Source organism: Pteropus vampyrus, unplaced genomic scaffold (genome assembly GCF_000151845.1).
Source record: "Pteropus vampyrus isolate Shadow unplaced genomic scaffold, Pvam_2.0 Scaffold275, whole genome shotgun sequence".
Lineage (NCBI taxonomy): Eukaryota > Metazoa > Chordata > Mammalia > Chiroptera > Pteropodidae > Pteropus > Pteropus vampyrus.
This window is the reverse complement of record NW_011889056.1, coordinates 1,282,226-1,294,225: the sequence shown is the minus strand read 5'-3', so window position 1 is coordinate 1,294,225 and position 12,000 is coordinate 1,282,226. Positions and strand designations below refer to the sequence as shown.

Sequence of the window (12,000 nt, the reverse complement as noted above, 5' to 3'; positions counted from 1 at the left end):
CAGTGACCTGGTTCCTCCATGGGTCAAATGCCTCTTGTTCCCGCCCCCGCACTCGGTCAAGAGCCCAGCAGTCCAGCTTCAACCTCTAGATTATAACAGTCAGCACTCAAACATGTTCTTTTCTGAGAGACGAATTTAAGGCATCCATTGCCTATCTCGATAGAACTCATGGCCTCATAGGTAGTATTCTCATACTTCCATTAGGAGGGAAATCCCATTCGGTTGTCTTTTTGCGATTTTAACAATCACTGATGCTTCATAACGTAAAGCGATGACTTCATTAAGGATTGCACGCGGTGTACATTCTATTTCTCATTGACTCTTAATCAGGCTTTTGCCAAGGTTGACCAGCATCCTGCCTCATAGAGGTCTCGTGAGGATTGAGGACTCGTGATATGGAAAGCACTTGGAACACTGGTAGACATGTCTAAGTGGTCAGTAAAGGTTACCGATTAGCATTTCTGAGTGAAATCACTAGTGAGGACTACAAAAGATATCGGAGGTGTTCCCCTCCCCCCACGGCTTGGATGGGCTTTCACTTCCAGTAGCCATCACCTGCCGCTCCTGTTTGAGGAATTACTCTTGGCCTACTAGAGACCTTCTTGCCCGTACTTTACAGAGCCGGAAGGGTCTGGGAATTTGCTTACCCCAGCCCTTATACAGGAGAGGAAATAGCCAATGCAGAGCCCTTCGAGCAGGAACATACCTGGAATGTTCCAGGAGCAGTAAGCTTGGCTGGAGCCCGGGGAATGAAGATGGAGTAAACGAAGTCATAGAGGTCACGAGAGGGAGAAGAGGGGCTCGCATAGCACCTTGTAGGCTGTAGCAAGGTCTCTGGTTTTTCCTCTGAGTGAAGGAGAAAGAAATTAGATGGTTCCGAGCACAAAAATAACATGGTTTGACATGCCTTAGAACAGGATCACTCTGGCAGCTGGCTTGAGAATGGACTGTAGGGAGAAGGGCGGAAGCAGGGAGAACAGATGAGAGGCTACTGCATGATCCAGGTGAGAGACGAGGGCTCCCACCAGAAAGGCAAAGCCAGCAGGATTTTCTGACGGATCGTTTTTCCTGTGTGAGAGAAAAAAAAAAAAAAGGAGTCGAGAATTCCAGGGTGCTTTGGGCTGAGCACCTGGAGGATGAAGTCAGCCACACCCTGAGGTGTGCGAGCCCGTGGAAGACACGAGCTTAAAGGGGAACCCAAACTGCCCTGAGGGCTATCGTGGCAGAAAGGTGTCTTGTGAACAGCCTCTGTGCTCAGTTTTGATTTTGGAAATTGCTTTTACTTTGGATTTATAAAGTTTACCCTTCATTTCGGTCAGACGTATAGATGAGGTAAGGGAAATGGAACTCAGTCACAACAAAGAGTAGTAGGCTGGGGTGGGGGCGTATGTGTGTGCTTTGCATATTCATTCATACTGCGATTCAACCTTTGATATTTACTTTCGTCTGATTTTTAGCCATTGTAAATAATGACATTAACAGCCATGAATGTACAGCAATGTATACACGTTTTAAAATTTTTTGCCAGTCTGATGGGCAGGGCTATCATATTTTTAACTAGCAATTTCCAGATATATGATTTGGGGTCATTTGTTTCTTCTGTGAAATGCTTGTTTGTGTATTTTGCCCGTTTTTACTATTAGGTCATTTATGTTTATCTTCATGTTTCACAGAGGCACTTCATGTGTTTTGTTTCTTACATTGTAGCTCCCTACATATTAATTGTCTCCACTTTGTTCAAGGGGTCTCTCACCATGAAGATGTTTTTGATTTGTTGTAAACAAATCTATAAATCTGTTCCTTTACAGTTTCTATGACTCGTTCAGCATCTCACGATGATATTCACATAATAATTAAACAGAAAAATTAAAAGAAAATATTGTTTAGAATCGTGGAGTGGGGAAGGCCTCTAAACTGGTGTCCGGCTGGATGTACCCTGAGGCCCTGTGTAACCCGGCCCTAAAGCATGCTGGGAAACCCTGGCCCGGGTGCCTCCACATCTGCTGTCTCAGGAGCTAAGGGCGGGGTGTCAGAGTGGAAACAGGGATCAAAGTCAGTTTCCTTCCCTTGTGGAGCACCCCGTCTGTTTAGTTGTCTGTCTCTCAGCCTGCACTGTGATTCCATGAGCACAGGGACCGCAGTGGACTTGCCCAGTGTCATCTATCTCCCCAGGGCCTGGAGGGAGTGACATCAAGGTCTGGGTTCCTTCCCCTGTGGGGTTGGTGTCCAGGGCCTGAAAACGCACCGTCTTCCTGTCTGTCCCACTGACCCGCAAAGTCCGTGAGTGAAACCTCCCCATTCTCCTCCTCAGGCCCTGGCCTCGCCCCTCTTACGGGGCTGTGGTGTGATTATTTGTTTGACTTCCTTTTGCGTCTGTTCCCAGTACCAAGCAAAGCCTTTCACTAGAGACTTTCTATTCACATAACTCAGCCTATTTTTGCCTTCTTCACAGATGAGAATTTTGCCTGGCTTTACACCGAGATGGATGCCTTGCTGTCACTCACTATAAGGCAGCGGCATCGACATTCCAGCTAGGTCACCTAATGGGTCGCTTTCTAGTCCCCTCCCAGCCTCCTTTTTGGTAGTCGCTTCCGTTCATCACCGCTGGTTCCTATTTCACAAGAAGCAAGTCTGTTTTGTTGTGGCTTTCAGTGCTAACAAGAAACTCGTGGTTTGGGGTCTTTGGCCAAGAAAACGGTATAATTAGAAATTAAGCTGAGTTGAAGTTTAAGTGGTAATTTAACCCCACCCAAATTCTGACCCCAAATGAGAATTCTCACATTATCTTGCCAAAAAGAAGTACACTCTTCAAAGTCTTATTAGTCTAAAATGTTATCCTGATCAGTATTAAAAAGTAAATATGGAAGAAATGAAATGCATTATCTGATAATCACATGCTTCACTCAGAAAGTTTTTGTATTTGAGATCTTTTGAACTTTAAAGATAACGCTCATACTTTATATATATATATATATATTGTATTTGAGATCTTTTGAACTTTAAAGATAACGCTCATACTTTATATATATATATATATAATTTTTTTTTTAATTTATTTATGCCTGCAGCACCTGGTCTTCCTAGGTGGTCTCCCATCCAAGTACTAACCAGGCCCGACCCTGCTTAGCTTCTGAGATCAAATGAGATCAGGCTTGTTTAGGGTGCCATGGCTATAGGCTAATGCGCATATTTTAAACTATTTAGGCAACCTTCTTCAATAACCCTGATACTGACTTAGGTAAGGAGATTTCAATAAAAAAATAAAACTATGGATGAATCTCACTTACTATTGATATGAGAAACCAATTCCAGATGTGTTATATTTAAATGTAAAGAAATGAAACATAATTTCTAGGAGAGAATGTTGTAGAATCTCAATCTGATCTTGAGGCAAGGAAAACCTCTAAACATGATAGCAGAGGGGAAAACTATAAAGGATAAGACAGATTTTTGCTATTATGAAATAAAACACTTTGGTTCATTTATTCAGTCAATCCAAATGAATATTTCGACAGATACTAAGCGAGCATCTCCTATTGGCCAAGCAGTATTTTAGACCTTAGGAACTTCAAAAATAATACAAACTTATAAGGCAAATGACATTTTGCATTGATCACAAATATCTGGCAAACAAAGAGTTTGTATCCTTCACCTCTATGGATGCTCCTTATCAATCATTAGAAAAAGATCAGCATCCCAACTGAAAAATGGGCAAAGTATATGAACAGCAGTTCACAGAATACGGTCTGCAAAGGGACATGACTCCTAAGAAATAATACCCGACCTCGTTAGACACCAGACAAATACAAATATAAACAACAAGATACTCTTTTTCTTTGGCCTATGTGACTGCCAGAGCTTTAAAAGAAGTTTCTGTGAAAGATGGCAGAAAGTAACACAGTTCTGAGTACTCGCTTCCATAATTCCCTCTGTGAAACTCATCAAAAAGAATGAAAAACAAAAATCCCAAATAGAAAAGGAAAATCCAACGGAGTCATAGAAAGACCCTAGTTCAGGTTTACATTTCCTCTCCTCCCGCCCAGTTTTAACAAAACAGGAGAAAGTTTTCTGAAAGCTTACGGTGAAAGATGCTTAGCTGGGAAAGGAGAGGACTATGGCCTGGGCCTCCATCCGGGCTCTTAGGAGTCATGAGGAGTCATGAGCGAAAAGGGAAAGTGAGGTGGCGGGGAGAGGGCGGAGGTTTAAGGTGTGCAATGGTGGCCGGGAACGGGAGGCAGGGCGCACTGAGGCCCTCCCGAGGTTAGTGCGACCACTTAGCGTCCTTGCGCCTGAACGTTCCTGGTGAGGAAAGGAATGGCATCGGGGTCCCCAGTGAGGAGGCGGCTCAGGGAGTTCGCTTTGAACTGTAAACAATAAAGCGACCTTCCCTCTGGCAGATGTATGCGCTTTGAACCAAGCAAGTAACGAAACCGAGTTGAAACTGAGAATGTTCTTTTCCTCTCCAAGTATCTGGAGATCAGTCTGCAGCCAGGCACCCTCTGGGATCTTAGCTTCCTCCATGCCGAGACAGGAGCTTAAATAAACACTGGTGCCCTGTGGTCTTCTGGGTGGAGTAGCTTCTATTGATTGACAGTTATGTGCTGGCCAGAGACCGGGGAGGTGGTTTTCGGCCGCTTCCTCCAGCTTAGAAAAGTATGTAGAGCTGATGAACCACCTCGTAAAAAATCCCTTTGGACTGCTTGATGTCCCGCCGACCCTGAGGTGCTGTCACCGTCCAAGCTGGGACCCCTTCGGAGACTTCTCCCTCCCCTTCTCCTGCTCACTTTCCCCTCTCCTCTTCCCTCCCATCCTTCTGCATTTAGGCTCACGTGTAACACAGGTGTTTCAAGCGTCGACTTCTCTGCTTTTTAGGAATTCATATATGGCGATGTTTTTCTTTATAGTTTCTGGCTGTAGTGTCATGTTTTTAGAAAGCCTTTCCAGATGCCAGTGTTAGGTAAATGTCCACCTCTGTTTTATCAGTACTGTTATAATTTCCTTATTTAGATATGAATCTTTAATCCAGGCAGAATTATTTTGATTATATGTGGAATGAGCTAGAGATGCATTAATTCACTCAAGATTTACTGAGCTCCCGCTGGGCACCAGGCACCGTTGGGACATTTTGGAAAGGTTTTCCTCAGTAGGAAACCTCGGATATCGGAGACGGCATTTTCCAAACAGTTTCCAAATTCACGTATTTTTAGGAAAAAGAGCGGAAGGACCTCTTGCTAGACTGTGAGCTCATTTTTATAAAATGGTGCCGTATTTTCTCCTTTCTTAGACCTTAATCCCAGACTTTGTAACCCAAACACACACTCTCCCACAATCCTAGTCGATTTGCCTTATTCCTTTCTTCCTGTGTGACTCTTCGGTGTTCCGAGCTCTTCGGCCTACACACAGCTGTCATCGGCGGACAGCAGCTTCTAATCTCACTACGGCACGTGGCTAAGACGCAGGCTCCTGAAGTAGCTGATCCAAGTTCAAAGCCCATCTCTGCCACATGTCGGCTCCCGTGCTCAGTTAGGCGAGTTGTTTAACCTCTCTGCACTTGAGTTTTCTCATGTGGATCAAATGGCGTGAAGAGCGTGTGTACCTCACGATTTCATGTAATCCATCCAAAGCACTTAGAACAGTCCCTGGACGTATGTGTTAACTAGTATGATGGCCGCTGTCTACTTTGAGAGGTCTGTGTTATTTCAGGTCTGTCACTCTGGTGCTGATAGCTTCTCATTGCTAATGGACTCCCTCGGAGACAGTCCCAGGAGCCCTCACACCTGTGTACTCAGCTCGAGCAGTGGAGAATGTCCCGAGAGGACATCCATGTTGCGAGGGTAATATTTTTATTGTAGTAAAATATACGTGATGTAATATTGATGATTTAACCACTTGTAAATGTACAGTTCTGTGGCATTAAATGCATCGATGATGCTGCGTAACCATCACTGCTATTTGTACCCAACACTCTGGTGCGAGGGCAGTTTTATGATTTTTTATTTTTGACGCCTCCAGCATCTGGTCTTCCTAGGCGGTCTCCCATCCGAGTACTAACCAGGTCCGACCCTGCTTAGCTTCCGAGATCAGACGGGATCGAGCGCGTTCAGGGTGGCGTGGCCGTAGACGTGAGGGCAGTTTTAAAAAGCTTATTCTCATGTGTTCGTGCCTTGGCAAATACCTGCTTACAAGAGCCTCGCCGCAACCATTTTGGTCTAGTGAGCTCAGCGCAGTTGTCACTTCCTCCACGTGGTCCCTTCCCTGAACCTCCCCCCGGACTCGATTGCCTCCTTTGTGTTTCCATTCCACCTCAGACCCTTAGTCTATCATAGAACTTACTAGAGTTTAAAATAACTGTTTATTCCTGAGTCGATTTTTCTCCATTGTTCCAACCCACTATTTCGTGTCCCGAGCCTGGTACCTAATATATTGGTGACCCTCCCAGATTTGTGACAGCTGCAGATTGGATTAGTGGATCTTAATGACCTCTAAGAATCTGCCACACAAGAGATCATGAGAAACTGGTCAGCACGTTCAGTGGCACTTAGGCCGACAATACACGAGGAAGGTCAAGTCCATGCCATGTAACGTGGCATACTTATCTCTGCTGAACCTTCCTCCTCAGGATTCCTCCTTCTAAGGCACACCGCATCGCAGAGATACACGGTTTTTCTGCTCTGTTGACAGGCCGTGGAAGCAGACCCTGTGGGCCAGGCCATCTCTAGGACAATCACAGGAAGTTATTCCACGCCTGGGACAAGTCCCAGCTCTATCTGGCAGCAAGCAGAAGGTTACAGGCCATCAGGCTGAAGGGTCACCAGCAATCCCAGGGCTAGTGGCACTGAGCCAGGAGAGAGAGGAGCCGTATAACCTGCTCCTGGAAATTCCCGACCTGCTGCCCTTCGGTCCCATAGCTTTTGTGGTCCCCTTGGCAAGGAAGTAGAAGGCGGAGAGAAAGGACCCTCCTTGAGTAAAGCACAACAGAAAATAGAACATTAAGCAGAATTCTGTATCTTCGATGATGTTCACCTTTCGCGACACATGAACACACCCCAAACTTCCTGAGCGTTTTCAAGGTGAAACCACTGGGAAGAGAATAGGAGCTAGGCTTAGAAGACTAGGTCTTGGAAAATGACCAAAAGTCTCCAAGTTGTTCCCAAATGCTTTCTTTCATCTCCTGTTCTGGGACCACATCCAAGATTCCTGGGGGCCTTACAAATGGCAGTCAGCGGTTGAGTTGTTAGGTTTTCTCAACACTAATAGCATTTACTAAGTATATGTCAATAGCAGCACAACGACAAGAAAAACACGGTGGGGGGAAACCCGTTCGTAGAAGACCAGGGATGAGAAAGGATGTAAAAGGAAATGCGATGGCAGTCATTCAGACGAGAGCAAGTCTTATTCCTCCTTCCTTTTGTCCCCTCTGTGTCTCCCGAACTCCAGAGAAGAATGCCTGTCCGCGAAGGGACAGAATATTCCACTCTGGAATACAGAGCTAAATCAGGGGAAACGGCTTTGACAGCTCCTCGTGATAGAACAGTCTTTGCCGAAAGCGCTCGAACACGGATGTGACTTTGAGGGTAATATACTCTGTCGGTCTGTTTTCTTCCAAATACCTCCCAGTAAACCGCAGGGGTGGCAGGAGCAACCATCTTGAAAACCTGCCTGATAAGGTGTGAAGATATCTTACTGGGTCGCCAACCAACTCAAACAGGCATATATACCCGCTTCCTACTGTGACTCTGTTTTCTCTCCTTTAATTTCAACTAATTTTATTTCCGTTTCTTCAATGAAATTAAACAGCGCCCTCGAATACCGGAAAGGGAGCCATTAGACGACCAATTCCACCCCCACCATCTGGCCACTGCCACCTCTCTAGCTTTGCCTTCTGTCACTCCCACTCCGACCTTCCTGGCAGGTACAAAGTTGTACATGTCGCACATTCTGTTCCACCACTTGGTCCATGAGACCACTCACTGTGAGTGTCATAAGAGCAGGGTCTGGGTCACATTCATCTCTGTATCCCCTGCACGCATCCCATTCAACAAACATGTTTTTTTTTTTTTCGCTAGAGCGTTGGGTTCATTTCCATTTAATATAATTATCGACGCATTTGGATTTAAAATGAACGTCTTACTTTGTGCTTTTTTTATTTGCTCCACCTCGTCCAGGTTTCCTTTCTCTGTACTTTGACTTCTTTTGGATGGAGTATCTTCTTGTAAACTTATTTAGAAATTTAATTAGATCTCTGGGAGGTTGTCAATAAACGTACAAGAGGCCGCTGGTCCTTTCCCGAGTTCCCCTAAGTGTCGATATCTTACACAACTCCAGTCTGGTCTTACAACCGGCAAGTGGCATTGGTACCTACCATCCAAGAGCTGCAGCGGGTTTCACCTATCGTACACGCACTCACGTGCATTCACACGTGTTGTGTGTGTGCGCGCGTGTCAGCGCAATTTCATCACATGTAGATCCACGTGACCACCCCTGCAATCAATATACAGATCGCTTCCAAGACAAGGATGCCTCCCGTTAGCCTTTTATACAACACCAGTTCAGTCCACAACAGTGCGTGGTGTATGAGTATGTATCGTACGCCAAGACCATTAAAGGCACTGGGAGTACTTCAAGGACCAAGACAGGTGACATTCCTGCCATCACAGAGCGTACAGGCTAGGTCAGCAAAGGCTAAAGTCCCAGGGAGAGTTGGAGACGTTCATTGACTGGGTCTTGGTATCTAGAGTTCTTTTATTCTGCCTGTAACATCAGATGCTCCCCAAACGAGTTCGACTTCCAATTTTGCACCACCTGTCATTGTGATAACGAGAAATTCTCTATCAGGCCATTCACATACAACTTCAAAGCTTCCCACAATACATCCAGGCCTTGCCGGCCATAGGTTCTTAGTGACATTTTTTTTCTCCTTGTCGTCCTCTAATCTGAGGCGTCTCCTGCAGCCTGACCAACGAGGCCACTGAAAGAGCGCCTCAGAAGGAGACCAACACCTGTGAGCAATCAGAGCAGTCAGAATCTGAGCACCAAATCCTGGTTCTTTGGACAGTCTTGGCAGTGTGGAGCACATCCGCAAGTCAGGAGGGGGAGAGGCCCACACTGTTCCTTTTGGCAGGTTAAGTCGAAAACTGCCATCGCTGAAACGACAGCAGTATCGAAGAATCAAAACCTAGAACTCCAAACGCAGCTCGATGTAGGTTTTGTTCCCTCAGCCTGACTTGGAAAGCCTGGCTCTGGAGGCAGGTTGCTGACCCATCCTGTGCACATGCAAAGGAAATGATTTCATAGCTTTGGGATTTCACCGCTGCAGAGGGGGCAGGGGGCCAATTCCGCTGAAACAAAGGGACAGTAATCACTCTTGCCAGAAAAGCAGTTTAAATCAGAGGTGTCTCTTTACAGCCTCAGAGACTTTCAGGATGTTTCTCAGTTCATTTCAGTGTCTTTAGAAAATGGATACAATCCAGACAGGCCACTTCAATTTTCTTGGAGTGAATTCTGGAGCCCAAGATGTAAAAAAAAAAAAAAAAAATTGCTATAACCCAGCCAGGTTTGTTTTGCTGCGCAAGTAGAATCGAGTGCAGGAATAAAGTGCTCAAACCCCTAAGTATTCTAAGTATTGTCCATCGTAAATATCAGCCTTGGTAGCCTGTCTTATGAGCATTTGCTGCATTTGAGTTAAAAGTCTGGTACCAAGTCTTGTCTGACCGCCTAAGGTCCAGCTTAGAGGTCGCGCCTCTGTGCTTTACCATCACATCCCCAGCTCCTAGAACATAAATCTGTGGTGAGTAAATCCTGGTGATTAGGTTTGTTATGAACCCGGAAAACTTGTTACGTTTCCCAAGAGTAGAGTTTTAAACCTAGGTCTATGATACCATGAGATCAGGTGTGGAATTCATTCAGTCAACAGGTATTTACTGAGCAACTATTTGTGCCAGGAACCACTAGGCCCGGAGAATAAAAATGGTGATCGATCGAGACAGACAAGGCCTCTGCGCCCCAGGAGCTCGTGTTCTAGTAGGCGATGGGTGGGGATGGGGAGGAAACACACACTAAACCTCAAGTAAACAAACAAGAAAGAAAAATACTAGGTATTGAAAGTAGTATGTAGAGAATTAAGATAGGGCGATACGGTATAGAATAACTGTGTGGCTGGCCATTTTAATTTGGATGATCAGAGAAAGTCTCTCTGAGGAGGTGACAATTAAGTTGAGGTCTCAGTGACAGGAAGCCGAGCACTGAAGGACAATCGTGCAAAGATCTTGTGAAAGTATACACCAAGAAGAAGGAACAAGTAGGTCAAAGGCCCTAAGAAGGAAATGAGATTTTAAACGTTCAGGAACAAGCAGAAGACCAATATGCGAAAGAGCAAGGGAAGGGTGTTGGTGAGGTGGGACAGACGGGCAGGGCCAGTCCATGTGGGACTTTCTAGCTCAGGTGAACAAGTTTGGATTGCGTATTTATTATTAAGGCATTAGGTAGCGTTTGGAGGGGGCTAATCAAGGAAGCAGCATGACCTGATATATGCTTTTCAGAGGTCATTGACATCTCTATTGAGAGTGAATGTATGGGGGGAGTTGCAAGTGGATATGAGAAGATGAGAGGCCATTTCAGTTACCTAAGTCAGAGACAATAGCGACTTGGACTAGGGTTGTCATAGGGGGTGCATGGACAGAAGGCCGTCGATTTGAAATATTTTGAAAGTAGAGTCAACAGAACCTGGGAATGGTTTGGATGTGGAGAGTAGAAGCAAGGATCGCTCCAAGGTTTGGAATTTAGAAAATGGATGGATGGTGGTACCATTTAGTTGGATACTGTTGGAAGACTGGACGAGAGATAGGTTTGAGGGGCATGAAATCGAGAGTTTAGTTTTGGGCATGTCAAGTGCGAGAGGCCACTTAGTTAGAAGTGGAGATGTCAGATGGTTGGTTGTATGTGTCTGAAGTTCCTAGGAAAGATCTGGATTGGAACCATAATTTGAAAGTCATCGTCGAGTAGATGGTAGCTGGGGAAATGACACTGGATGAGGCTGTTAAGGGAGAGTGTGTGTAGTTCAATAAAGGACGGCAGTCCAAAACTGTGCGTGCGTGTGTGTGTACGTGTGTGTACGTGTACACAAGCACGCACGTTTCTGATGAGAGAAGGTCCCCATTTTTCATCATGCTCTCCAAGGGATTCATGACACATCAAAGGTCGGGACTTCACTACTGACATGGTGCACCTTGACATTGTGGTTCAGAGAAAGGTGCATTCTATACTTCTTCCTTTCTTCTCGTCCCTGACCATTTATTTACCTTTGGAAATGGGGCTGCCTTTCTGCATGACAGTCTGCAGAGATGCATACTAAAAATGTACATTCTTGGGCCCCGAGCCAGGCCTGGGGAATTAGGCTCTCTGGAGGTGAGGTCCAGGAATGTGCATTTTTAGCAGCTCCCTGGGTAATTCTGTTCATTTCTCCCCTAGCCATTCTTTTCTGTTCTTCAGGTTCACTGATCCCTTCTTCAGTGTCTAATATTGTTATGCCCATCCAGTTTTTTTTTTCCATTTCTAATATTGTATTTTTCACTTCCACAGTTCTATTTTGTTCCAGTCTAGATCTTTAATTTCTCTCCTTGTGTACATGTTTTCCTTGAAATCTCAAACGTTATAATAGCTGTTTTAAAATTCGTGTCCGCTTAGTCCATCATCTCCATCATTTATAGGTTTATGTCTATTACCAATTTTTTTTTTTCGCCTGATTATCAGCCATATTTTCCTGCCTCTTTACATTTTTAGTAACGTTTCTGGATGCTTTACATGGTAAATATTATATTGTTACGTGTTTGGATTTTGCTGTCTTCCCTTGAAAAGGGTCGGACTTTCTTTAGTAACTATATGATCAGTTTGATTATCCCAAGGCTTCCTTTTAATCGAGGTTAGGTGTAGAGTCTACTGGATGTCCCAGTCTCCACGCTAGCTGATCAGAACTCAGCTCCCAGTCCTGTGCGAGCTCCATCA

General features: G+C 45.1%; 2 pseudogenes; both read right to left on the bottom strand.

Annotated features, from left to right (window-relative positions):
* Window positions 1–3,059: 3,059 nt before the first annotated feature.
* LOC111729681 lies at window positions 3,060–3,178 on the bottom strand (annotated as a pseudogene).
* A 2,825-nt stretch (window positions 3,179–6,003) lies between these two features.
* Window positions 6,004–6,122, bottom strand: LOC111729677 (annotated as a pseudogene).
* Window positions 6,123–12,000: the final 5,878 nt, after the last annotated feature.